At 29.6% G+C, this 27,204-nt stretch overlaps 1 protein-coding gene across 6 annotated transcripts in view; it reads left to right on the top strand.

The window, feature by feature from the left end:
- The window catches only part of LOC132926273 (atherin-like), a 148,725-nt gene that overhangs the window by 32,883 nt on the left and 88,638 nt on the right, over positions 1-27,204 (top strand). Inside the window, exon 3 of one of the 6 annotated variants that reach the window (XR_009661398.1) lies at positions 24,085-24,888. The exons of the other annotated variants lie outside the window; for them this stretch is intronic. The gene's annotated coding sequence lies outside the window, so the exon portion shown is untranslated. The remainder of the gene's footprint in view (positions 1-24,084; positions 24,889-27,204) is intronic. 6 annotated transcript variants of the gene reach the window in all.

Genomic DNA, 27,204 nt, shown 5'->3' with positions numbered 1-27,204 from the left:
CGTAATGCGCACGCAACATTCGACCCGGCCGTTGCGCGGGGTCGTCCGTAATATGAGAATATGCGTTTCGAATTTTAAGTCGTCATGATTAGGCGGCGACGACTTCCGGCAAGCACATTCGCGACGAACGGTTGCCGGACTCGTCTGCCAGCAGTGCACACGACAATGACTATAGCGACACCGACCCGATGAAATGGCGAAAGCCGCGGCTCTTATAGACGTATGGCCTTTATCCGCGGGCCGGATCTGTCGTGTTGCTGATCGTCGGCCGCGTGTCATAGTTACCATTTGCGTTCACGTCTCGATCACATTTTTTACGAACATTGTTTTGTACGAGATTTAAATAATTAATTCAACCGTTTTTTGTTTAAATTAAGTTTGTATGACGTTATTCTGACGGTTTACATAATATCGCAATTATTTAATATTCGAGCAATAAACAGTCGATACGACATTATTATAGGTATATTATTATCTTATTTTATACATTTATTTCATACAAATCTTTATTCTTTCATACGCATTTTAATATAATATATATAATATGTAACACGCGCGCATAACTGCATAAGTCACGCACGTTTTTGAAAATTTTTGGACTATGCCTACACAATAATAACACTATACATGATACACAAATTGTAAAAACGATATAATATCTCGGAACGTTTTTCTTATCGTGTTATTATATCTATACCATTGTAACATTGACGTACGAGGTTTTCTAAAATGTGTATTTTTTTTTCAATATTATAATAATCAGCACCCAGGTATCTAAAATTAGCTCTAAAAACCGCCGTTATCAAAAATGATGTATGGCCCTCGTTATCTTGTTATGCATGAGAGAGACGGAGATAAAAAAAAAAAAAAATACACTCCAGTGTGCCCGACCCTCCTCTACACCATGTTCAGTAAATTTTAGTTTATAGACTTTTTCGTGTGGCAAAGGAAACTCTATACATCATGTTGACGCGTATATAATGCATCTACGGTGCTATTTTCGGTGGAAATCGACCGCCGATGCCGACAGTGCAGCGCAAGCAGGAAGCGATATTTCCGTTCGCCGTGGTTTTTGATTCATCGATAATAAATGTTTACCACGTTTTGCGTGTGCGGACGCAGACCGGAAACGATCTATGGTATTTTTACACAAACACCCGCAGTGTCGAAGTGGGTGTTTTGCGGACTGGCCTGGATTGTATTTTTGAAATTGCCATATAATAGATGCCAATGTTAAGACATAATTTAAAAACAAATATAATATTACACATTTTATATTTTATATATTTTTAAAGCTATTGACGTACTCAGATAAGTTACACGCGCTTCTGAGATCGTCATAACACTAATATCGAGTAATAATAAATTATCGACGTGGATATTAATTTACATAATATTTTGATTAAATGTCAAATTATCATAACAAGTATTTTATTCTTTATTTATTCAAACATCAATTATTAATATAATATTTAACTTAAGCGTTATCGATACGATAATAAATCTATTAAATTAACTGCAGATCATCAGACTAAAAAAATCGAAGTATTATCGATAATTACCTATATCAACTACTTGAAACGAGCTAAACAGTATTTTTTAGTTTCTATGTCGAAGCATATTTGTAATTATTATTATTATTTTATTTTTAACTCAAGATAGTATAATATTTTATTTGTAATGATATTAGAACACACATAAGTTGTACTGTACAGAATAAACATTTTCTATAGATATTCAAACATTTTTATTTTTATTTTTTAAAGTAACTATTGGAAATATAACTCTTATTACCTTATTAATTTATTACTTCTATCGGTCTTCTAACATAGTAAATATAGTAAAAACATTAACTATATATAAATTAAATTTATTTATAATGCTCCTTTTTTTTTACATTTTAAAACGTAATTTTATACTTTTCAAACATATACCTACAAATAGTATACAAAATACTATGAATATTATTGCATTTGCAATAATCAGTTATTTAATAAACTATTCATGTTAAAAATAATCAATTAAATATTATTTATATTTTCACAATTAATATATTTTTCATTATATAACATAAACGTAAAAAACATATTTTTTTTTTGTTAATACTGTAAATTTCGTATTATCAACAGTCACGATGGAGGCGTACCTATTATGTAAAAATAAATTAAAAACTGGCAATATATTTTTATTTAAACTAAAACCCACGTGAAGCACTAACATATTATTGTGACAAGTGATAACATATTTTAGCTACTATTAATCACTGTTTATAGTCACCTATTTTTCAAATAATGAAATACACGTCGACATAATTCAAAATTGTTGTCGTTACTCTATATTATTGACTTAATTTTTATTACAGACCAAAAACGTTCCATTAAAATTTTTTACCGGTCGTATTTACAATTATTATTTATTTTTATATTATATTGATTAATTTTTCACGAGAAATCATCGTCGTTTCCATAATATTTATTTTTATTTTTTATTAACATTAACTTAATATTAATAACAATAATAATAATAATAAATAATGTGGTATCAACTAATTATTTAACGATCACAATTCACAAGCAAAAAAGTTACTTTTGTCTATTATTTCCCAATTTCATCAAAATGATGGAGTTGGTCTTACGTCGAATTTCAATAGCAGATTTCACTGGAGTACATATAGACCTTCTTCAATTGAAGTGACGGCAATGTTTAAAATAATGCGTTAAATTAAATTATTGTAAAAACCTCAAAATCGAGTTTTTGCAGGCGTTTCGACAGTTTTGAATAAGGACGACTTTACTATAATCGTTATAGTATTATTGTTTAAACTATATGTTAATGTTGCAGAAACAGGGAGTTTCAAGCCCACCTCCAATCAAACCAGCACGTGCAGTCGGAACCCTAGCTTGACTGATATATTATCATACGGGTTCGACGTCACTGCGTGCGGTGCGTGGGCACCGGAAAATTTACTCTAACCAGCGTAGCATGTTACGCCTAAATTATACCGGTGTTTCTATAACACTATCCTTTACTCGTACGGGGTGATTATTTTTAATTTTATTTACAATGACCTATAATAAGTTATGTGTTTGTGACCGATATTATAAAATATTTACTCGTTTATAATATTATACACATCGAAATTCTCAGAAATAATTAGTGCTAACATTTAAAAATTAAAAATTTTAAAATAGGATTAAAACTTTTTTAAAAGACGATTTTACATTTTACTCGAGTATTGAATAATAATAAAAAAAAAAATTCAAAAGCGTTTTTGCGTTCCCGAAATGATAATTGTTAAAAGATAATCGCCTGTATATTATTATTGCAAATCCTACAGAAATATCGAGCAGCACGACAGGCGAGTGAACATATAGCGGATCCACGTCGTTCTGTTTCCAGATTTATGTGAACAAACGGATCGCTCCAATAAGCTGTGACTATATTATTATTGCAAGTACATTAAAATTGTGAGATGCAAACGTGTATGTTGGCAATCAATTCTTCATAATTCATACTTTACAGATTTGTTGTTGAAATTGATCGACGCTTTTAAAATAAAAATATTAAAATTTTTATGGTTTTTTTTTTTTTTTTTTTCCTTATCTACTTTATACAGTACTTGAACATTACCAGTACTTAAATCATATTACTGTTTCCATTTGATGGAAATATTAAATATCCTAGTGCAACGTCACTACTTTTTTCAATTAGAATTAAATGAAAAACAATTGTTGGTTATTGAAATTGCATTGCGCTGCTTAAATGTTAATCATTTGGAAATATGATAATATTTTGCGATCGAACTGAGGCCAGTATAGTATATCAGTATGCGAAAGGCCATGTAATAATGGTACGTCAAAAACCACACGATAGTATGGAAAATAAATTTCTTTTTTATATACTGTTGTTTGTGGTGGACCTAAATACCTAATACTATTTTTTATTATTATTATTATTATTATTATTTTTTTGTTATAAATTATTACCTATTATTATTGTACATTATTTTTAATGTTTTTATCCTGATCTGCACGATATATACGTCAATAAGCTGTAATCGTCGACATACACCTCGCACGAACATAGATAATATAAAAACTTATAGTTAAGGTATTTTTTTTTTTTACTGCTTTATCATTTAAAATAGTATTGATATAATAGTATTGACATTTTGCACAGTTCTATTTTTAGTCAATAGTGGCAGCATACGTGACTGATCCGTAATAAACACGAGTAGTACGTGAAAAACAAAGTTTTGGGAACCTCTAGTTTAACGCATAATATTATACCTTCACTATAATATATACGCTGATATTATTCTATTTATACACTTAGATATTTATCTACCCGCGATGCCCTGCGATATAATAATAAATTATCACTTAATGTTTTTTTCTCCGTCACGAAAATGATATTTCGTGTTTCTCCCCTTCCATTTCTTTGGTCGTTGACAATGCAGAACGGATTTTCACTGCAAAGCCAAAGTAAATTTTCAAAAAAAAGTTCTACACCATTCAATTGTTTATTAGGTGATTTTTTTCCTGTTTTAGGTAGGCGTCTATATACTCGTAGCTAGAAATATAATATAGAAAAAAGGAAACGCAGTAAAGGTAGGATAGCTGATACAGTCGCAGGTTTCGTGGCTTTTTGCGAGTGCCGGTGTAAGTAATTAACTTCCGATTGAACTATTGTTGTTTAGGTTTATTACCAGATCAACGTCTAACCTGGTAGATCATATAAACTCTTAGTATTAAACTTATTAATTTAAAAATAAAATTACTTCTTTGTAAAACCATCCTATGGAAGGGCATAATATGATAATAAAGTATCCTGAAAATTGCAATTATGGGAATTATGGGTTGTAGCGGCTGAAAAATTAAACACTCCAGTCAATTAGGTTCTCTCCGCGTGATTACAAATGCTTTATTTTAATTTTCAAACTATATACATTTTACGGAATAGATATGAAAATAAAAACTTTAGAAGAATTGGCAAAACTCCTGTAGTATAGGCCAATTAACTATACTATAATATACATTTAATAATATGTTTCCCCTTTTCGGTGGTTATAGATAACAGCAATTATATTATTTAATTTTGTCACCAGTATATCTTGTCCCCTGCAATACCAGACTAACCCCACCTCGTCACTATTATAATATACGCGTATCCGTCCGATAGGCGCAAATGCACAATGTTCGTATTTGAACATTTTAATTTTCATAATGCCACATGGTTGTATAATATTGTACACGTCAAATAGATAGATCTATCCCAACACACGTTACACACTAACCCCACACGAATATAATAGTGACGTGTACGATAACGACGTGCGCGATAATAAAAACCCATAGGGTTATTGTCGGCGACGGTTGGGTTTTTAAAAATTATGTATATAATAAATAACCTTGTCATCATCATATTATGACTCTTCGCGGGCGCAATAAATTTACGAACGAGTCAAAATTCATCCGAGTGAGGCATATACCTATATAATTTGAGTGAATTTTTATTTAATAAGATGTCGGCACACGATACGTTTTCCGGCCCACGTACGGCATATTATAATATGACGACGGATTTGCGTTCAGCATAATCGATTTCGCGTTGTCGGCTATAATCTGCGGGCGAATTGCAGACCTGTTATCGAACTTAAAGTCGAGAACGCTGTCGGTGTTTGTACATCGGACAATTATTGTCATCGTGATATTTAAATTTTCAGCGAAATATTTTAAACGATTTACAGCGTTGATATTGTATCGACAACACGCTGACAAATATATTATAATTGCAGTGTTCGGGAAACATTTTTATAACAATTTGCTAGTTATATATACAGTTTTATTAAAGCTCGCTGAGAGTTCTATATAAACCTCTAAAAACGGGGAGGTAAATGTACTGGACGGAACTACGACGTGCCGGGGGTTAGGTTAGGGTTCAATGTAAATTTCAGCCAAACGATGTATATTTAATTTCACTCAAACCGTGCGCATAAATATTATATAATATTAGGCGGTGTGCATATTGCTATGTACACGCGAATCTCGTCCAAACGGTACGCGGTTTTAGTAATTTCGACAAAACCACCCGTTTTCGACACGTACCTACTCGCATACACCCACACACAGTTTTCGTATATAATATGCGCACGCCTGTTGCCGAGTTATTATAATAGTGTTATTATATTATATTGTTATACGCGCGCGCGCACACACACACACACTTGCACGCACGCGGAGAGAATAGTAAAAACGGACTTGTTGCCGCCGCCGAGTGCAGCAGTTATCATATAATATCGTTATTAAATTATTCACATGCGGCAATGGGAACCAGAAATGTTCTACCGGCACTCGAATAAGGCCCGCAGATAATAATAATTTTGTTATTATGCGGTATCACGCTATGATTGAAATAGTAATTTTTTTTTTTTTCGGGCGCACCGAGTTCAAGTGCGTAGACTGCAGAGACCTCATAGGTATGTGTTGCTGAGCCCCGGGTCATATAAAAAAAATTATTATATTGGGCGTCACCCTTTTTGGTCGAAAAAAAGATAAAGGAATAGGTACTATAGCTGTACGGCAGTAATCATTTGCGCGTGTAACGACTCTACACTATATATAACACAATAAATATAATAATATTATATATATGTATATATCATATTTTATCAATATTTTGCTATTACGATATGCATAGTATTATAGGCAGTATGATTTTTGAACGAACTGCGACTGCACAATATGATGCAAAATAAGTGGCGTGAGTGATGAACTTCAGCAAAGTGATTTGAATAACGATGTCTCATGACGAACGCCTGTTTAGTATTTTATTGTTTTTGATTGCAATCAATTATCTTAATATAATGGTTGGTACTTTGATCGATGATTTAAATAATAATAATAAAATACATCACATTCACTCAATTACTGCGATACCAATTGCACTCGATGTGTAACTTTTATTTATTTATACGTTCAATATTAATAATAATTATTATTTAAAGTACTCTTATTTATAATAATAATAATTATAATATACATCGACACCGCGTTAATGTATTCCATTTCCAAAGTAAATAGCCAGCGATGCATATAAATATATAATAATAATAATAATTATGTGCATATTGATTAGAATAATAATATACACGTGTTAATATATTTTTAATTGAAAATATGGTGTATACAATATATTAGGTAGGTATGATAATATGCGTCACTAACAAAGCGCTAACCATTATTATTATTATTACTATTGTTATTTTGATCCGCAAAACCGCGGTAAACGGACATGAAAAGAGTGTCGCCCGCGCAATCATCGCGCGTGTACACCGCGGCGCACCTACTAACTGTACTCGCGGACTTGCAAGATTTGAAGCGGACGGCCGTCGCGGAAACGCGAGAAAATATTAATATTCCGGTAGCACCAGAAAACGACGTTTTCCGCCTTGCCCACCTCTGCGGTGTACTGCAGAACGCCGATTGACCGCCGTACGATATATTATAATAACGTCTTAGCGCGAGATTAGCGGTTCCGGGCACAGCTGCAGTCGTATCGAGACACTCTCGTCTCGTCTCGTTCGCACCGCATGACTATCATATTATTATTATATGCAGCGCGGCAGTATATAAAAATATTATTATAACGGCCGATTTCTGCACCCATACGAGTCATAATTATTATTATATACGCATTCACTTGCACACACGACACACCATATATATATATATATATATATAATATTCAACGGTGGAAAAAAAAATCACGATATTCTTTTGTTTATGATAACACATATTATATATATACGTATTTACTCGCGTCTTGGTTCGAACACAATAATATAATACGATTTACATATACGTATATATATACCTATATAGACACGCGCATAGTGTGTGCAGTGTGTGATGGTGCAGCGTGTGCAGTTGTGCACTTACGACACGAAAATATATCGTCGGAACGGATTCGTTATACTTGCGTGCACATACACACACACACACGGGCGCCCAATAGCAATAGACTCGGTTTCTCAACAGTTCAACGGCGGAGATCGCGGAGATGGAAATAATGGAAAAAAAAAAATTACACGGCGCGTTCAACTCGCAAATCGCACTTCCCTCGCGGTTTGCGGATCACAATAATATAATATACGTATAGGTATATATAATATATATACACCTGCAGTTTCGGAAATGCGGTGATTGTCGCGATGTCGATGTCGCCGGGTTATGATATTGTATAGCTGAAAAGGTAATTATTATCATTATTATTATTATTATCGTACCTATATATATATTATTATTATAATGTTATTTACCCGCGTCATTATACTCTTATAATTAATTATTATTATAATCATTTTTTTTTCTTTATTGCAAATTTAGACCATTATATAATATTTAAAATAGTTCTTAGTAAACCGCTTTATCAGATCGACATCATTGTATCGCAATAAGACACGCGCATTACTTAATTCTTATTACTTATGCGATTTTTTTTTCATGCTCGTTAAATTACTATCTGAAAAATACGATAGTTTATCTTATTTTTTTTTTTTTTTTTTTTTTTTTTTTTAATTAATAACCACCTATGAATTCATTATACTGTAGAAAGTAAACCCAATATAATATTATTTGTATATATTATAAATTATTAAAATTACATTTTTTTAACAATATATCGACTGAAATAACTACCGTTAAATTATATACAAACGATATTGAAATAGTTATAAGTTATAAAACTATTATAATAGTAAAATAATATTCACGATAAACTTTTTGTATTTTTTAACGTGGCATAAATACAAATAATATAATTTTTCATAAAGAGTATAACCCGTTTCCGCCAACAAACCTTTCACCTTTTCATTAATTATCTTTTACATTATATGAAATAATAAGTTCCTAAACGGTTTGTTATGTTTTGTTTCAATTTTTCATACGAATTAATTAATTTGCAACATATTATACCTGGTAATTTTATCAGTAACGTATTGCTATTATTCTTACAATAATAATAAACAATCATAATAATTACGCCAGTGACACTATTACAAGGCTGAAAAGTGAATCAAATGTGAATATTTATGTTGGCACATAAATTTAAAATAATTACTATTAAATTTGTTTTATTTAATTGTGTTTATGATTATTATTATCTTTATTTTTACTATTTGTATACTTACTTTATTTATGATTATTATAAACCGTACGATTTTAATTAAATATAACTATTATCAAATGGTTTTTGGTGAAAACTTATTGATGTTATGTAGACTAATGAACTATTTCCAACGAGTTGTTTCCGCTGATTTTAATTTAATTATTGCACTACCATTTAAAGACTTTTCAAAGCTGACGATTTTAGTTCTAGCCCTTGTTATTCTATGAAGTTTGGTAGGATTCTATTACAACCCCAAAGATAAAATTATAATTTTATCCGATAGGTATTGATGATAGTTCTTATACGATTTTAGAAAGTGTCCCCATTTTGGAAAGTAGAATTATTGTCTCACGGCGCAAGTGAGCTTTTAGAATCATTTCCAATGTTAACAAAAACAAAACTTTTAAAAGTTCCATAGCTAACATAAACATAGCTTTTATTGACCGATTAGAACTTTCAAAGTTTATTTTAACCTAACCTGGTGATGACCCGCAATGGTTTTTAAATTTTAGAAAATGATAGAATAAAATTATTGATTATTAAAATTTTTTTCAAACGGCACGATGTTATTTATTGTTAAATGACACCATCAGAAATAGCACATCGCCGGAAACTGATGTCTGATACTGTAGATATCTCATTATAGGAAAAGGACTTTTATACTTTTGAGTAGAAACTTATGGGCTTATTTATATGCGGGTAATCCTTCATTGCGCTGAGATACATTTTTATTAACATTAAAATATAACATGTCTATAAAGCATATGATAAAACTATTTTTTTTTAAACTTTTAGTGCAACTAGTTATTTATCAAAATAATTATTCTACGAAAAAAGTTTCACCTACGAGTTATAATCTAGAGTGATAAATCTTTTGATATATTATTAACGAAGACTTTTTAAATTTAACAATATTATAATCAATCTAATCGAATGTAATGTAATATTATTGAAAATGCTTACATAAAATATAATAACATATGCGTAGTTAAACATATAATAGCATAATATATATATTATATACATTATATATTTAATGCAAAAGGAAATATAATTATTTAATATAACATTAGTCAAATAAGTGAGTTATACACCACAAACCAATACTTTTTAAAAAACGTTTTTATTAAAATGCAGTTTGTATTTAAGAGGACTGCGCAGTCGTTGTACGAAATAGTGCTATTATTAGACCTATTTTAATCACCCGAAAAAAATGTAGGACTTCGACTAGACGCCCGGATTTTAATTATGTAAGCAGATTTTTATTTATTAAGGAGATGACTTTTATTGCTTATATTTTATTCAACTGAAATATCGATGAACAAAAAAATGGTGTTTTTATATTTAAATTGTAGTATTACAACATATTATTATTAGCAGTTTTTGGAATATTAAAAATCTCTTTTAATAAATGCAGTTAACTTGTTAATAAATCAAAATCCGTCCTATAGTTTTGTCAAACGCTGTCGTTTCGAGTGGCTTGAAAAATGTGACCATAATAATAATATTATTTATTGATAATTTTTTTACGCGTACGGAAATTAACCATTCATTCATATTTCATGTGGGCAACAAAATATGATCGAACGCCTATTAGGCTCTTGCACATTAAACAAAACACGACCAACTGCTGTTCCCTTAACAATTAACTTAATTAACACATATAATTATAAATAATTTTTATAGTATTAATTAATTTAATTATACAGGGTAATACATCAAGTATTCGTACTCCTTTTTTTTATTTAATAGATAATAAATTTATTAAAATTCTAATTTTTGGAATCTTTAAATATACTAAAAAGCCGTATTTTTAAATTGTATATGTACTACTTAATGAGTGATTTTCTGTGGGGATACTAACTTCTATTTTTAAATGAGAACCTACCTTCTTAATGTAAATTATCAAGTAAATATTTTTTTTTTAATGTTGATATTTGTAAGAGTAGTTATTAAAATATTAATATCAACAAAAAATGTCCTTAACAATGTTTATCAAAAATATGAAATAGGATATAATAACGAATAAAGTGTTTATTATACTTATACAATTCTTATAACCATAAGTGTTGATAGGTTAAAATGAATTACTAAAATATTCAAGTCAACATAGCCCAAAAATTAAAAAAAAAAATTCGTTCAAATTGATTTTACTACGTCATAATGTTCAAATGTTCATAAAGATTATCTACCAAATAATTTATAGAAGCTAAAGGGGGTTCTCGTTTTAAGACTAGTTAATATCTCCATAGGACGTGTCGCTCTTAAGTAGTACGAACAATTTAGAAAATTTAATGATATGGTTAAAGTGTATCTAAATAATCCAAAAAACAGATTTTAAATAACTGAAATATCTAAGAAAAAAGAGGATTAGCATAGATTAGTCGAACAAATAAATTGAATATTTTTGAACTTAATACAATTATAATAAACTGACTTGTAATATTAATATATTTATAATTTATAACTTCAGTTACTTTTACTTCTTATTAAAAGGTAACTTTAACGGAATTTAGTTTTTAATTTAAACTAATATGTTTTATTTCTTTGTTAAAGTAACTCGCGTATACTTGAAAGTTGAACGAAGTATAAACTATATTACATCAAATACTTATAGGTTTACAATAAATAATAAGTAAGCAACAGCGTTTTGCTTTTACAATTTATAAATATAATAATATTATCAATACTACGCGTAGGTAACATGTGAAATCAATCGTACAATACAGAAAAAGACAATCGTCGCACTCAGTGACTCGTTTTTATAATAAGTTTGCGCACAGAATCTCGCCATAATAATATATACCTACGCTGTACTGAGTTGTAGTGATTGACAAAGAAAAAAAAACGAGTGTGCACGCCGCACATTATAATATATAATACACGGCGGTTCTTTAGAAAGCGACTACTCATTATCTCGAAAAGTATTAATGTTTTCGAAGGTATTATTATTACATGAAACCATTAAATCAATACAAAGCACTGTTTTGGAAAAAAATATTTTTTTTTTTTAATTTTTAATTCTTTTTTCTAAAGCAAAATGATTTTCTGAGTACTTTGAACGTATAGTTAAGTAATAAGGTAAAACTTTAAAACATTTAAAATTCAAACGAGTCAACATTTTTCGATAAGCCCATGGGTCAATTCGGAATGGAAATGCGCAGGATTATCTTGCATACTTAAAATACTTATAATTATTTAACCAAACACGTACAAAATTCGATTTTAGTATATCACAATGTATGTACGCTGTTCAAAAGAATAAAAACAGATATAAAATTGATCAAATTAAAAAAGAGTAAAAATGTATAACATTACTTTTTTCAAAAAAATAAAAACGAAAAATTTTTGCTTCGAAAAGATTCGGCGTTTCGCAAGTTATGCAAAAACAAATTTTCAAAAAAGTTCATACCTTACAAGTTAATTTATGTGTACTGTTAACAAAAAGAAAACTATAATATTCGGAGCGTAGAAGAACTAAAATTGAAAAAAAAAATAACTGCACAAATGAAATTCAAAATAGTATGCGAAAAACCTCAAATAATTTATTGTATGATAACTCCTTAATGTTATAAAATATGAAATATTATAATATAGGAGGTACCTACATAATAATTATGATGTAGCGAATATGTGTTTTTGGCGAAATATACCGAACGCCTATATTATATGGTTGGAATGTTCTTGGGAAAAAAAAAAACCAAAATAATATTGTATATTATATATCATAATATACTTACATCGTTTTTTTTTTTTTTTTTTGTTTTTTTTCGGACGTGCATAAAATATATTATACGTCTGAGATGTTTCGGAACATGCAAAACTACGTATCAAAATAAAACAAATTACGCCTTTGTGAGATCGTGAACTAGACTATAATCGTGTAACCATTACCCATGATATAGGTGTAGGTTCGAATCGCTGTAATATAATATAACGTGTCCGGAATAAGACACGAATATTCTATAAATCGCATAGCCTTACCTGTATCATATTATACGCGCAATAATACTCGTACGTATATAATACTGTATTATAGTATTGACCAACGTATTACGCCATGATCGTGTTTGGACTTACAGGAAGCGTTCGCGATCAAAATATCATAAATCTATATATAGGCCGATTCTTCTCTAGCAGTAAACACTCGCGCGCCATCTCGAAAAAATATTAACGTTTTTGGAAATATTATAAAATATATATTTTTTTAAATTTAAAAACAATAACCTTGAAAATGTAATATTTTCTATTTTTTTTTAAATTACCCATGACAGACTTTTTTCCCCTCCAAAACGTTATTAATTGTATACTTTTCTAGTAAATTTGTGTTTATCTTTTAACGAATCTCCCCGTATCTTAATAACTAGTACTTATATAATATTTTACATTAACGGTTTCCATACACAAGCGAGCGTGTTATTCTTATCAAGTGCTGAGAGTAGTGTAAATTTTAGACCGTTATGAATCGCGACGATTAACACACACCGCAAACTCGGGCGATATTAAATTTCTCGTTGCAGGATTGTACTAAAAAAATTTTTTTTCAAAATATAACATGTACAAGGTGATTTTTTTTAACTCTTTTTTTAACCTGACCATATGACACGTGTTTTCTTGATAAACACCGGTGTTTTTGGAAATCGATTACATTTAAACAGCCTACGTCTCGGTATAATTCAAATCTTGCAGATACAGCAAATTTATCGACGTCTCGTGACAAAATAAAATTCCACTCAAGTGTACATTATTCTGTTTTTTAATGTCTTGATTATTCGATTTTTTTTCTTTTTATTTCCTTTAAAGTTTTAACGTTTCGATAGTTATTCCTAGTGTTGTTGACTGTACTGTATACTTGGTTAATTATGTTACTACCTGTAACTTTTTGTAAAAATGATTTTTCTATAGCTTATAAGAATTATATTTTAAAATATTTATAGCGTTCATATTTTATTTTCTAAATGAGTATACGTTTTTAAAAATAATTACATTCGGTTAATTAATGACGATATATATTATATTCTTTGATTTATACGTACAATATAAATTATCCTAACAGAGAATAGTTCCCTCCGTGTTATTATAAAACCTTGAATGATTATAAATAATAATAACTAGTCAGTACTTGGCTTAGTATAATTGCATAATAATATGAGATAAAATTAACGTGATACGCGAATAACCTAAAAAATCTATGAGAAAAAAAAAACAATAATTTCATACTTATTTTTCAAAAAAAAGTAGTATGTAGTAACCTGCAAATGTTTAACACTGCGTACAATTTAATACATAAATTATTTCAAATGACATATAATATACTGTTTTATGTACATAAAAATTAAAAATATTACCTGAAAAAATTAATGCCGATCCGTAGGTACATTACAAAACTTCAAACTGCTTATTGTGATTAGGCGATAGGAGCAATAGCGCCCAAACAATATAACAGTCGAATACGTTATACTTGTATATGCACCGCAATATTGTAATGCCGAGGGCTCTGGGGCCACTCCTTTAGATTCGTATGACATTCTCGCGCCACTCGTTCTACAAGCAAAAATAGTTTTTTTTTAAGAATTTACCCAGCCCCTAACCTTTAACACACCAAAAATGAGCACTTTCAAATGTAATCGCAGTGACAATCAGATGCTACGCGATATAAATTACCACAGAACCCTATTAGGTTTTATACAAAACCAAAAACATAATCAAATGCTTTAGTCAAAACACTGATTATTACATAACACGTCAACATCGATTGTATATACATGATGTTCTGTTATACAGGCATTGTACGAAACACGGAGGTTTTATAAAATTTAAACAAATGGGCATTGTATTTTAATATGTAAGATAATATCAGCTGGCTATAGTATGCATCATGTAGAATGTATACAATATAGAATATATAGATATATAATATTATGATATATATCTACATTCAGTAGCTTATTTATGATATTATTCGAGCAGTTGGTGAATGTTAACTAGATAAAATAATTAATGGAATATTGATATATACCTACTACGTCACCGGCTAATAATTATTATTCTGCCTTGTTTAACGTTTTTCTACATTGTATATGCATACAATTCATAACATTGATGACCTACATATTTACGGTATAACATGGGTGTCGCAAAATCGGTCCTTATCTGGACCATAAAACAACATCGACCGATATCGACGCCGTATAGAAGAAAACGACCTCCACAAACATAATACGACCACCTACGACGGACGACCGGGGTTTGCGCCGACGCATTTAATAAGATCTTTTTCAGTACCATCGCATTTTAATCAAATTTAAACGTAAAAACGGTGTACGTCTCAACTTGTGTCAGACTTAGTTCTCGAACCCGCTAAGGCCCTAAAATTAACAATTTCGTGCTCAGCCAACTGAAGATTGTAATGAGAAATACGTAGTGTAAATACATATCGTTCTAGAAAAAAAAAAGAGAGCATATGTCTCAAAATTAGCAAATACAGTTATTCTACCTTCAAGTAATCCACTGCAATAATTAATGAATAACGATTATCAATAAGACATCATATGTAGAAGATTGTGTGAATTTATAATTATTAAAAAATATATTTGCCAAGAAAAAAATAGTTTTATATCGTTTTAAGAAAAATGTATATGACGAATAGTGACAAATCATGAAATGATTAAAGAAAAAAAAGATACAAAAACGGTTAAAAATGTAATACTCTGTATTTATATGGCATATTTTAATATATATTTAACAATTTCGTTTTTTTTAAAACTTATTTATAATTAAATATAAAATTATAAATAATTCAAAACTGTTTAAACATAAATTCATTTGAATTCACCATATTTTTTTAAATTAGTTTTAAAATATATAGGTACAAATATTTGATAACATATATAACCATAGAATTTTAATAATTATTTATAAACAAATTTAAAAGTAAAATAACTAAAATGATTAGTATAAATTAAAGGTATTCGAGAGATTTAAAGAAACTTTCCATGAACAACTTTTTAAGATTTTGTTTTCGATTAATGAAAATACATTCACCACGTCTAACCAATTACAATCTCACTTTTCTTGCATGGAAACTTTTTAACAAAACTGGAAAGTTAAAATAAATTAAAGTAAATACAGCCACATTAATTTTACTCTCAAACACCAAATTTACCCCTAAAATTACATTTAACAATTACACAAGTCCAATCTTATTAAACACAAAATACACTGGAATATATTTTGACAAAAAATTAAACTGGGTCCATCATACAAATAGGCAATAATACCAAATTCAAGCTAACCTCTCAATTACGTATCCTTAAATATTTCCTTATCACAAAATAAAAATTACATTCTACACTAAACTAAATCTTTGCAAAATCTTATTTTACCATATGATGCTTCGTCAAAAAATCAAACCTAAATAAAGCACAAATAACCAAAATAAAATATTCGGTTTAATAACTAAAGCGTCTTTCTATGTATCTAGTCAAACACTGAAGGTGCCTTAACACAGACTTAAAAATTAACACAGTGCCTGAAATTGCTATCAAATCCTTTTAATAATACCACAACTCACTCTTTTACCACCCAAATATTATAGACATAAACCAAACCAATCAAATGCCCAGTAATCCATCCAAAAGATTAAAAACAAAACGGTTTCGTGACCTGATCCTCTATTATAAGTCCATAATAGCTTTAATCCAAGAGTGCGTCAGTGGGCAGCTTCTCCTTTAAAGTCTTCTGTAAAAATATTCTTGTAATCAATCAAAGTTATTGTACTAAATATGTATATGTTGCTATTAATTAGAAAAAAGATTTTATTTTACTTTTTGTATACATTAAATTGTAAATTAATTAATATCAACTTAGAATACAATATTATCTTATATCCAATTTCAATTGCTCATCAAATTAATGCTATATTACGGAAACGTATTGTACAATTATGATTCCTTTTCATGAGACACTTATTTAAATACACGAAATTAGAAGTATTGTAAGAATTGTATAAGTGCCATTAATTTATTATATTTTGTGATTATGAAAATAGTGGTGGACGAGTATTGCTGCACATTTACTACTCGTTCGATACTATCTGACTACAATAAATGTACCTCGATCTGTTAATATACTGGTTTTTATTTAAACAAAATAAATGTTGTTCCAAAATGTATGATTACTTAAAAAATAAATTGTGAAACATATTTTAAAAACTTATAACAAAATAATTTAATATTTTATTCTAATTTTTATATTTCTAATCCTTTCCAATACAATTGAATCATCTAACTACCAAATACCAAATATCTATTAAAATTTAAAATCTTTTTATAACTCCATGAAATTTCTTTTCCAGTTTTCTCGTCGATATTTCAATACAGGCTGATTTATATATTATATTCTACGTTTTATAAACAAATTTGTACATTTTGTGTTGTTTTTGATAAAATATTGATCCATCTTCGGTTTGTCTCCCAAAATTTAACCCAAATTACACCACTTCATTTGTTTTTACAATATATAGAACGACAACAACGGTGATGATGAGTATTTTGTTTAAAAAACGATAATAATATACTTAATTACTAGGGATGCGAATTTCAATATTTTACACATCATTATATTATTTTGTTCTTAATTAAAAATAAGCTTGATACAATATGGTACAAATGTCAAATTCCAAATACAGCACTTGCCTTTGTATAGTTTTGCACATCTTAGACGTCATCGCATAAAAATGTAATTATTGCATAACGATTCGGAAATGATGGATTGGGCGTCTTACATCGATTCATTATAAATTATATAATACCAATCACTTATAAACACGATGGTTTAATACGACAATATTTTTGTTTATCATAAATTACTTCGAAAAATATTTTGAAGATTAGGTATTATCTGTTTTTTTTTCACAACATACTGGTTATTACCATTCGAGCCGTTCGCATATTATAATAATATATAGTTGTACATATTGTATTTTGCACAATTACGCTACCGAAAATTCCAAAATAAATACTTTTCGGAATTTTCGGTGCATACTTTTAGTGCACGTTTCCCCTATATACGTTTGAGTGCATAAGTGCATGCATATTTCATGGTATTTTAATGCTTTTAAATCGCAGCCCTGGTTATGACCAATGTATAATATATATACCTAGTCGTATACAGTACTGCAACACCATAATATTATACTGTGACGCTGATATTATTCTGCGCACATACAATAATTATTTATAATTCCCGAAAAACCGAAAAGAGCACGTAGAATAAGAATAATTATGATACGCGCGTATCGTATTATATACTATTATATTATGTAAATATATAATATAAGTGTGTGTGTGTGTGCCTCATATGTGGTGAGACGAGGGATGTATGGGTATATTATTTGTTGTTGTTGTTGTTGTGCGCGGATTCGGTGGCTAAAGTGTTTTGTTTTAAAATAAATATTTTGTCGTACATTCGCACGTTAAAAAAAAAAAAAAAAAAAATAATAAAAAATTTCGATAACCGTTCGGTGGACTTCGATGCCGGCAAACGACCGTATAGTAACATAACAACTACACGACTAGGTATTTTATTATTATTTTCGTTCCAGGAGCCACAACATGTTGTAAATCTCAAAACGATCGTATATTATATATAACTGCTATATGCGAGACACGGGCCACCGTCTTTGCCGTGTTGACCTTATGGGATCACGGGAAAACAGAATGGCTTACCCTGTAATATATAATTTATATTATATTATTAGATATCCTTTTTTTTCCCTGGCGGATTCCGATCGAATTGTTGTTTCGAATCGGTCGCCGCAGTCATAATAATCACTGTAATAACAAAAATAGTTTCAATAGTATAGTGAATTATTCTCCAAAATAGCGTTCAGGGCATAGCGATTTGAACGACTCATACAGGCGGAAATCTGGTGATATTATATTGGCCTATGATTTAAAATGCGATAAAAAAAAAAATTGTCTAGTTTCTCTCAAATTGCCGTTACCCATATAAAATGTTTACTATATAATATAGTGTACTTATTCGAAATAATATCGTAAACGTTTAAGTTATTTTTTTCCAATAACATTTTAAATTTAAATACTTATACCTAATTTAAATTTGCGATACAATTATGCATCTTTGATGTTTTTCTTACAGCAATTTTAAAATATCGAAATGCCATATGTGCAATTTTTTTTACTTGAAACATGTTCAAATTAGCCATGTCTTTCATCAGAATTGTTTTTCAAATATCCACAATAATTTATTGATTTTGTTGAATTCAAATTGACGTTCTTCTCAGTCTCTGAAGTCAGTCATCACTATGCGTATGCATTATATTGTTAATTGTTTATAGTATTTTAGGTAAGTATTTAAAACGCAACATTTTTCCGTCGACCAAACTGTTTTATACAACTCTAATGAGTAATGGTGATGCAATTTATGTTTTATTTACGCTGACAAAGCATTGCATGTGGACGCAAGGAATTATATAATATAAAATACGTTAAGATGTATTTTCAAGATAATAAATAATCTCTTTCACGGACAACTATGAAAAATAAATAACTTAAAAATAAATTTATTTCAGTGTTTTTTGGCGTAGTTGAAAAAATAATTATCCAAACAATTATTACACATTTTTATCAATTATTTATAATTATTCGACGTAAAATTCCTTTTTTCAAACCCTATATTATTCAAATAAAATTGTTTGATCGACTATAAATCTTAATTCAGATCTAACTAAGTGATGTTCTGAATTTTTAACTATTATTTACGTTTGAAAATATATTTTGTGCATTTGCTCATGATTTTTAATTATCTGATTTCGAGTAAATAATATCGTACACATAATATACACCAGAAGTTAGCGATTTCTCGTAATATCTATTTTGAATATAATTTAAAATGTATAAATATTGTAAAATTAGTCGTATATTTCAATCATTTTTTGTAATTTTCAATTATTAACAGTCGGCTTTTATCGATCTAACCGAAACCGAATCGTCTATAATAATAATATTATATAGAGGTACTTCTGGCAGGACCGGCTCGAAACCGATGGCGAACAAATCGTAGAGCTCCACACTGTATATTATACGGAATATATTATCGTTTTAGAATTCGATGTGATTCGTGTGGTGTTTCGAACGCACGTTGTACACGCGAGTACACTAACAACAATAATCTTGCGCCAAGGCGAGACACATAAACACAGACTCTCGGACGTAAACTGCACACTGTTTCTATAAATCCAGTCTGCTCTCTATATACACAGCGCGCAGTATTGTACGAAATATTACGCGTGCACATTAGCAGCGCAATATATATATATATACGCCGATGATGGTATACTTACCATATAATAATATACACACATATAATACTGTATACTCCTCCGCGAGCTATAAACCAATTATCGTTTAGTATTTATTTATTAAAAATAACCATCATCGCGTGCGCGTTATTTATATATTTATAATAATCCGCGTGTTCCGCAAAAAACGTACACGTATATATGTACAAATAGCTTTATTATAATACGACGATGTTGCTCGTGTGTTTATTTTAATGAAAGTTTAGCGTTCTTATTTTTTCTCCTCGAGGGGAGAGCAGCACAGACAGAGAGAGACTCGACGTACCTATTATACGGTATAACCATACGTTATATTATTATTATTATTCTCGTATGTATACGCACATAATACGTATAATATACGCGATGCACCCAGCGTCCGCATCAGTCACGTAGGTACCTGCTTATCGCGTACTTACACGTGTCGCTCTAAACACTGCCGCACGGACGTGAAATGTGAATGCAAATTTCTGTCTCGCAATGTCAAGTTTCAGAGCTTTTTAAGTCATATATTCTCCGCAGTGCTAATGACACGCACACCGCTCGTTTACTGTACGATATTATGTATTTATCACGTCAGGATATCGTGAATTTTACCGTATACCCATTAACAGTTTTTTTTTTCTACAATATTATATACTCTACCATCACGTGTAGTGCGTGTTATTTTTAAAAACTTAATTTTCGACACATTGTTGAAATTTAATCGTTTATAAATAATTTACTAATTTTTAAGAATTTTACGCGTTAAAATCGAAAATATTCGATACAAAACTCGTAAAATTTTATTTAACGGAATGGCATATAGTATACGTTATTGCTTGTACCGCAAGCGCGTAATTTGAGTTTTTCACTTGCCGGTGCCTAAAATGTTTGCAAGCTATTTTAAAATCATTAACAGGCCATACGGTATACAATATGACGTATACTTGATAGTTAATATTAGTAGTGTGTAGGTGATGGGAAATATAAACAACTAGAAATGTAATTTTTGAACTATATATATTTTAATGAGATTTTTTCGTTATTTGTTATTATATTTTATTTAACGATTGGGAGCTTATAATTCGTTATATTTCGTCCGGCGGTTGTAATTAATTTTAAAAAAACGACTACATATTGTGCTATATATTATGTACAAATAACTTTACTATATTATTATTTGTTCCTTAACTACGGTATCCATCTCGAATATCAGTTACTGTTATCAATTTTCTCAGTGTAAATTATGGTGGCGAAACACCCGTAGGGAATACAATATATTTGAAAAGTAAAAAAAAAAGAAAGTGTATAAAATACTTATTCAACATCAGATTTAAAACACATTTCGGCGATTTAATTTAGTTTTTGACCAGCCCAGAAAGCGTTTTACAAAAATAGCTGTGAATACACACCGTATTACGCACCTGCTGTTTGGCATATGTATGTAAATCACACACAAACATAATACATTTGATATTAGGGAAATATCTAAGCAAAAATTGTTTTAGCAATATTTCAAACCACGACACGTGCAAAAGTCATCAAGCTGTACGCGTACGAAAGTGCTTGAACTATGTATTGTGATGTATAATATGCGGTGGTACAATTGTAGTTTTTCTCTTTCTTTACTAGACTTGTTCTACTTAAACAGATTTTCGTCTAAATCGATGAAATATAATAATATTATGTATTGCACCCTTTCGGTTATGTCGCATTATTGTCATCGTAAGCAAGATCCTATTTTTATACATCGAATTTTGAGCGAGGCTGCAGGCGATGGGTGGCGAGCATTGTACAAAAATGTTTGCCGCCGACAATGTTGAGGTTCACCACGTTATAGAGTATAAATAAACTATAATATATTTTATGACGGCATAAAACGTGTAGATATCTTATACAATATAAATATATTGTTAGGACTGGGATTGTGACGACTATTAAAAAATAACTTGAAAATCTAAAAATTAATTTTATAACTAATGAATTATCGATATTACAATATTATCGAAGACATATATTATACTTTAGTGGGTTTTCTAAAACAAATAAATAGCATTTTAAATAATTATTTATTATTACATTTTCATAATCTATTAAATTATTGTTTGTTTTTTTTTTTTTTTTAAGTTTTTTATAAATCAGAAAATCGGGCAATAAAACTGTGATAGACATAGGTATCTACAACTGAAAAATCAGGTGTCCTTCTCTAAACTCTACTAATAAAATTGGTGATAAACTTTAAATTAATTAATAAAAAATAGTGGATCACTAAAATTCGTGAGCAATATTGAAAAAATAGCGATAAACATAAGGCAATAAAAATATAATAATACTATGATTTAAACCATTGCCATAAATGATTTTCGATCATTTGTCACTGTTTGCGTCTAAGGTTTCGAGGGGCCCCTTAAATTAAGTTTTTATATACATAGCTATAAAATTAAACTAAGCTTAAGGAACAATACACTATATATTATTATACTTGTATTTATTATAATTAATATTGACTTAGTTTATAATTATGTTAAAATTACAAAATAAATTTTATCTGATCGCACCAACGACCTAATTACTGAAATAGGTTTGGCAGTCAGCGTGGTGAAATAGCCAGTATCTTAATACGTTCTTCGCTTTTTATAATATGAACATCAAAAAAATATATATATATATGTGCGTTAAATTCAGCATTATTTTTGTTTGTGAATTCGTTTTATAGTGGTGTAATGATTAATACTATTTTAAATATTTTCCTAAATATTTTTTTTTTTTATTTAACCTACATCTTTTAAGTATTTTAATATTTTAATCATTTCCTAGTGATGTTCTGTATGATATAACGACAAATGATAACAATATATGCAACAAATCATAAGTACAATAATTTTATTTTCCCAGTGTTTTTTTTCCAAACTCCGTAAGACTTCATTATTATCATAATATTAAGTAAAATAATAAGGCTCATCTAACTTTGATTAAATTCCGAGAAAACGGATGAGAAATGACTATTGTTCGCTAGGATATTATTATATTTTTATTTATTTATATATTACACGTCCTATTATTATAGTAGCATATTTATGACGCAATTTATTTATAATGATAAAAGTTAACGATAACAGAAATAATAATAATAAAAAAAAAGTTTGAACAACTGCAAACATTTAATATAATAAGAAAATTCAATCAATTCTCTTCGTCTTCTGAGTAAAGTGTACAGTCATTTTTTTCTGTTTTTTTTTTTTAAGCGCGATCTTTTAAATTCAATAGTTTAAATATTTACGTTTCGATTCGGTGGAAACTTTGCACATTTGTGTACACTATAACGAAATTGCAATTTCAATGTACAGCGCAAATATAAAAGGAGCTGCTGATATCGGATTATTAACTCTCGCACGTTTTTGAAGTACCTAATCTCTCTCTATATATACCTATATATATGTGTGTGTGTGTGTATAACATAGATATCTTTATGCAAATGTATAAGATACTTTTGTTGGGCGTTGTTTGTTTTTCGTGTTCCCCGGGGGCTCCTCGTGGATGTCATCATTTCAACGATTTGTTTTTTTTTTTAGTTTTCACGCTCGGTAGCGGCAGATAGTGCACAAAGTAAACGTTCAGCCAAGTCGCACACATTTAATTCACTTATTTGTCGTGTACATCTAGTCAACATAAAAAAAAAAACGACAACAACAACAACAACAACAACAATAACAATAACAAAAAAAAACACATTTCACGAAATCGTCTGCATTGGTCTTTGCAGCAGCAGCAGCAGCGACGCGCGTGGACCGACAGCGGACTGTTGCGGTGTCACAGGCCATTTCTTCATATATATATAAATAAAAAAAAATATGCTTATTATCATTATCGTTATTATTATTTTGTCTTCAAACCGCTTGACATGTCTTACAAAACTGAATAAGTTTTACCGGCACAGTTTAGTTATTTTTTCGTTTTGTTTTTACCATTTATATTTGCTTCTTGTGCAGCGCCAAACAATAGAAATATACCTATCACGTTGATCATACCGCGCGCGGTTTCCTTTGTGCTGTCGTCACGCCTATTATCACGAGATCGGCAAGAAAAGCACCCGTTATTTTATTCAGGTTTCGTTCAAATAATGTACAATAATATTATGTGTACCTATAACTTATTGTTTATATAACCTGTTGCGGCCGTCTGACAACCCCGTCCGCGGGCAGGCTGCAGCGCATGTGGGTTCGTTGCGGCGTTCAAATGAGACTTATTATTTGCTAGACAACCGGTGCATGTTCGTTAAGGCCGCCGGTATACCTGCCCGTGTGCCGTCAACTGTTGCAGAAATAATTTGTTGGCAAACCACAGGAATACCTATATAATAACAGTAGAGGTTATGGGTAAGTACGGGTTTTTTTTTTTCCTCCGGAACAATATGACGGATTTAATATTATATATTACTATTATACTATTGCCACCGTTCCGTCGCCGTTATAGTCGTGTGACGTTTGTTTTCCACGCGTTTTGCAACACTTATATTATACCTACGTATATATGACGACGAAGTGACGGTGAATATCGTACTCGTACCGAAGCACTCATTATTATTATAAATTAAAATGTAGTCAATGTACCGTTTGATGTAGGTTTCCAATATTATACGCGCCAAAAGTGATATCTACAGTGCGAGAAAATTCGAGAAAGTTTCCTGATTAAAATAATAAATTAGAAAAATTTCTTTCGAAGAAATTTAATTACAACCAGTGACATAAAATATATCGTGTAATAAATATTTTTATTATTTTGTTCTAACGTTATTACATTTTTATATGAGTGAGAATTCAATGTAATATAATCGTTTTTAAATTACTCTTATAAATGATATTCTCAAAAAGCTAATTTTGACTTTCAGTGTGCAAAAACGGTTAGGTTTACATTCTTTTTACATGCTCAATAATTTATTTACAAATTTTCATGAAAATAGCACGCACCTATAGAAGAATACAGAATTAGTAATATACGGAAACCCAATAATTTTTACTGTCTTGAAGAAAATTACGAATAATTAAACACACCATCATTAGCAAATTGAATTCATTCATTATTTTCGTGTAATTTCAAGTAAATAATAATTATACTTGGAATTTAAACTTTTACTAGATCATTTGAAGAGAAAAATAACTGTGGATGGATAAATGTACTGAATTTACTATTATATTTATTTTTGTATCAGAACTTTCCGTCAGAGATTAAGTTCAAGGTAACCTATTTTTCGATCGGATACTGTATATGATTGTCTAATCAATATTCTACGAAGATGCAATTTAAAATTTTTACATTAATCCTGCGAGTATAATATTGAATAAATTGAAAATGTATAGCCAGAACTTTAAACCAAACTCGATTCATTTTAAAATTCTTAGCGGGACGATGAATGCATTATGCTGAAGACACTTTTTATTGAAGGAAAATTCTCAGATATTAAATGTTGAGGGTGGTTTCTGTTTTTTAGTTATCTCTGTAATAATATTTTTGTTTGTGAATATTATTACGCAGAAATTTCAATATGATGTTGCTCATAAGTTGTTTTTACGGCAATTAAAAAATATTGTTATACTTATAATATACAACTGCATTTCTTTTTTTATAAGCATTTAATGTTTGACAAAATCACAACAATTCGCTGATTGTTTTATAGTTGAAATTTTTAAGATTCATAACGTTTTAATAATCAAGACTGTATATATAGCCATAATATAGGTAGTAGGTACTATATACTATATATAATAATCTTAATAAAAAATGTTCAAGTTTTTCTTACAGCCATTTTATAGTAATTTCAAGTCTAAATTTCGACCTTTAAACAAAAAATAACGATTTTAGTTATTAGGTTACAATTCAAAAAAAATTATTCATAATAAAAAATTGAAATTTTTAAAATATTTAAATTTATTCAAACCAAATGCCACACCGTTCTACAGTATATCGGTATTAAATAATGACAACAAGGTATAATAATATTATGCGAAATAATATAATATGCGATTTGTTTTTGGCAAATATTAATTCAATCTACCGTATTATGCTGATTAATTAATTACTATGATAGCATTATTATAGCAATATAAATGTATGATTCGGTTCAACGTAAATATTGATTCATCGTTATATTCAATTTTAACACATCCATTACAGTGGATTACCTATCGGCGGCGTACACTTGACGCATAACATACAGAAGCGCACTTTCCCGGTTTTTATTATTTTAATAATCGTCTTTATTAGTTTCAAATTGAATATCGGGACACACTATACGCTAAGCATTTCGCCGAGTTTAGCAAACTAGTCTCGCAGTCTCTGTATACTGTACCAGATTTTTTTTATTACATACTCGTAATGTATACATCGTACAAGCGTAAGCCATGTGTTATTCTAAATTTGATTCAAGAACTCTTGGTCAAGAAATTGTTTTACATCCGTTCAGACTATTCGAATTTGTTTAAAACCGAATATAACATTGATTTTCTTTCGGGTTTTTGAGACTTATCACGTTCGCACTAATTAACAAATTATTAGGTAAATATTATGTTTTGTCACGATGTTTTACAAACGGTCAACAATTAAAACAAAATATAGTAAATAATAATTAACTATATTGGTTCAGTCTAGTATCACAAAATATATATGGAATTGTCGCGGGTAATATGAACAATCAC

The sequence above is a fragment of the Rhopalosiphum padi genome, chromosome 3 (genome assembly GCF_020882245.1).
Source record: "Rhopalosiphum padi isolate XX-2018 chromosome 3, ASM2088224v1, whole genome shotgun sequence".
NCBI classification, from domain to species: Eukaryota; Metazoa; Arthropoda; class Insecta; order Hemiptera; family Aphididae; genus Rhopalosiphum; species Rhopalosiphum padi.
The sequence above is the reverse complement of the archived record's forward strand: the minus strand, read 5'-3'. Positions and strand labels throughout refer to the sequence as shown.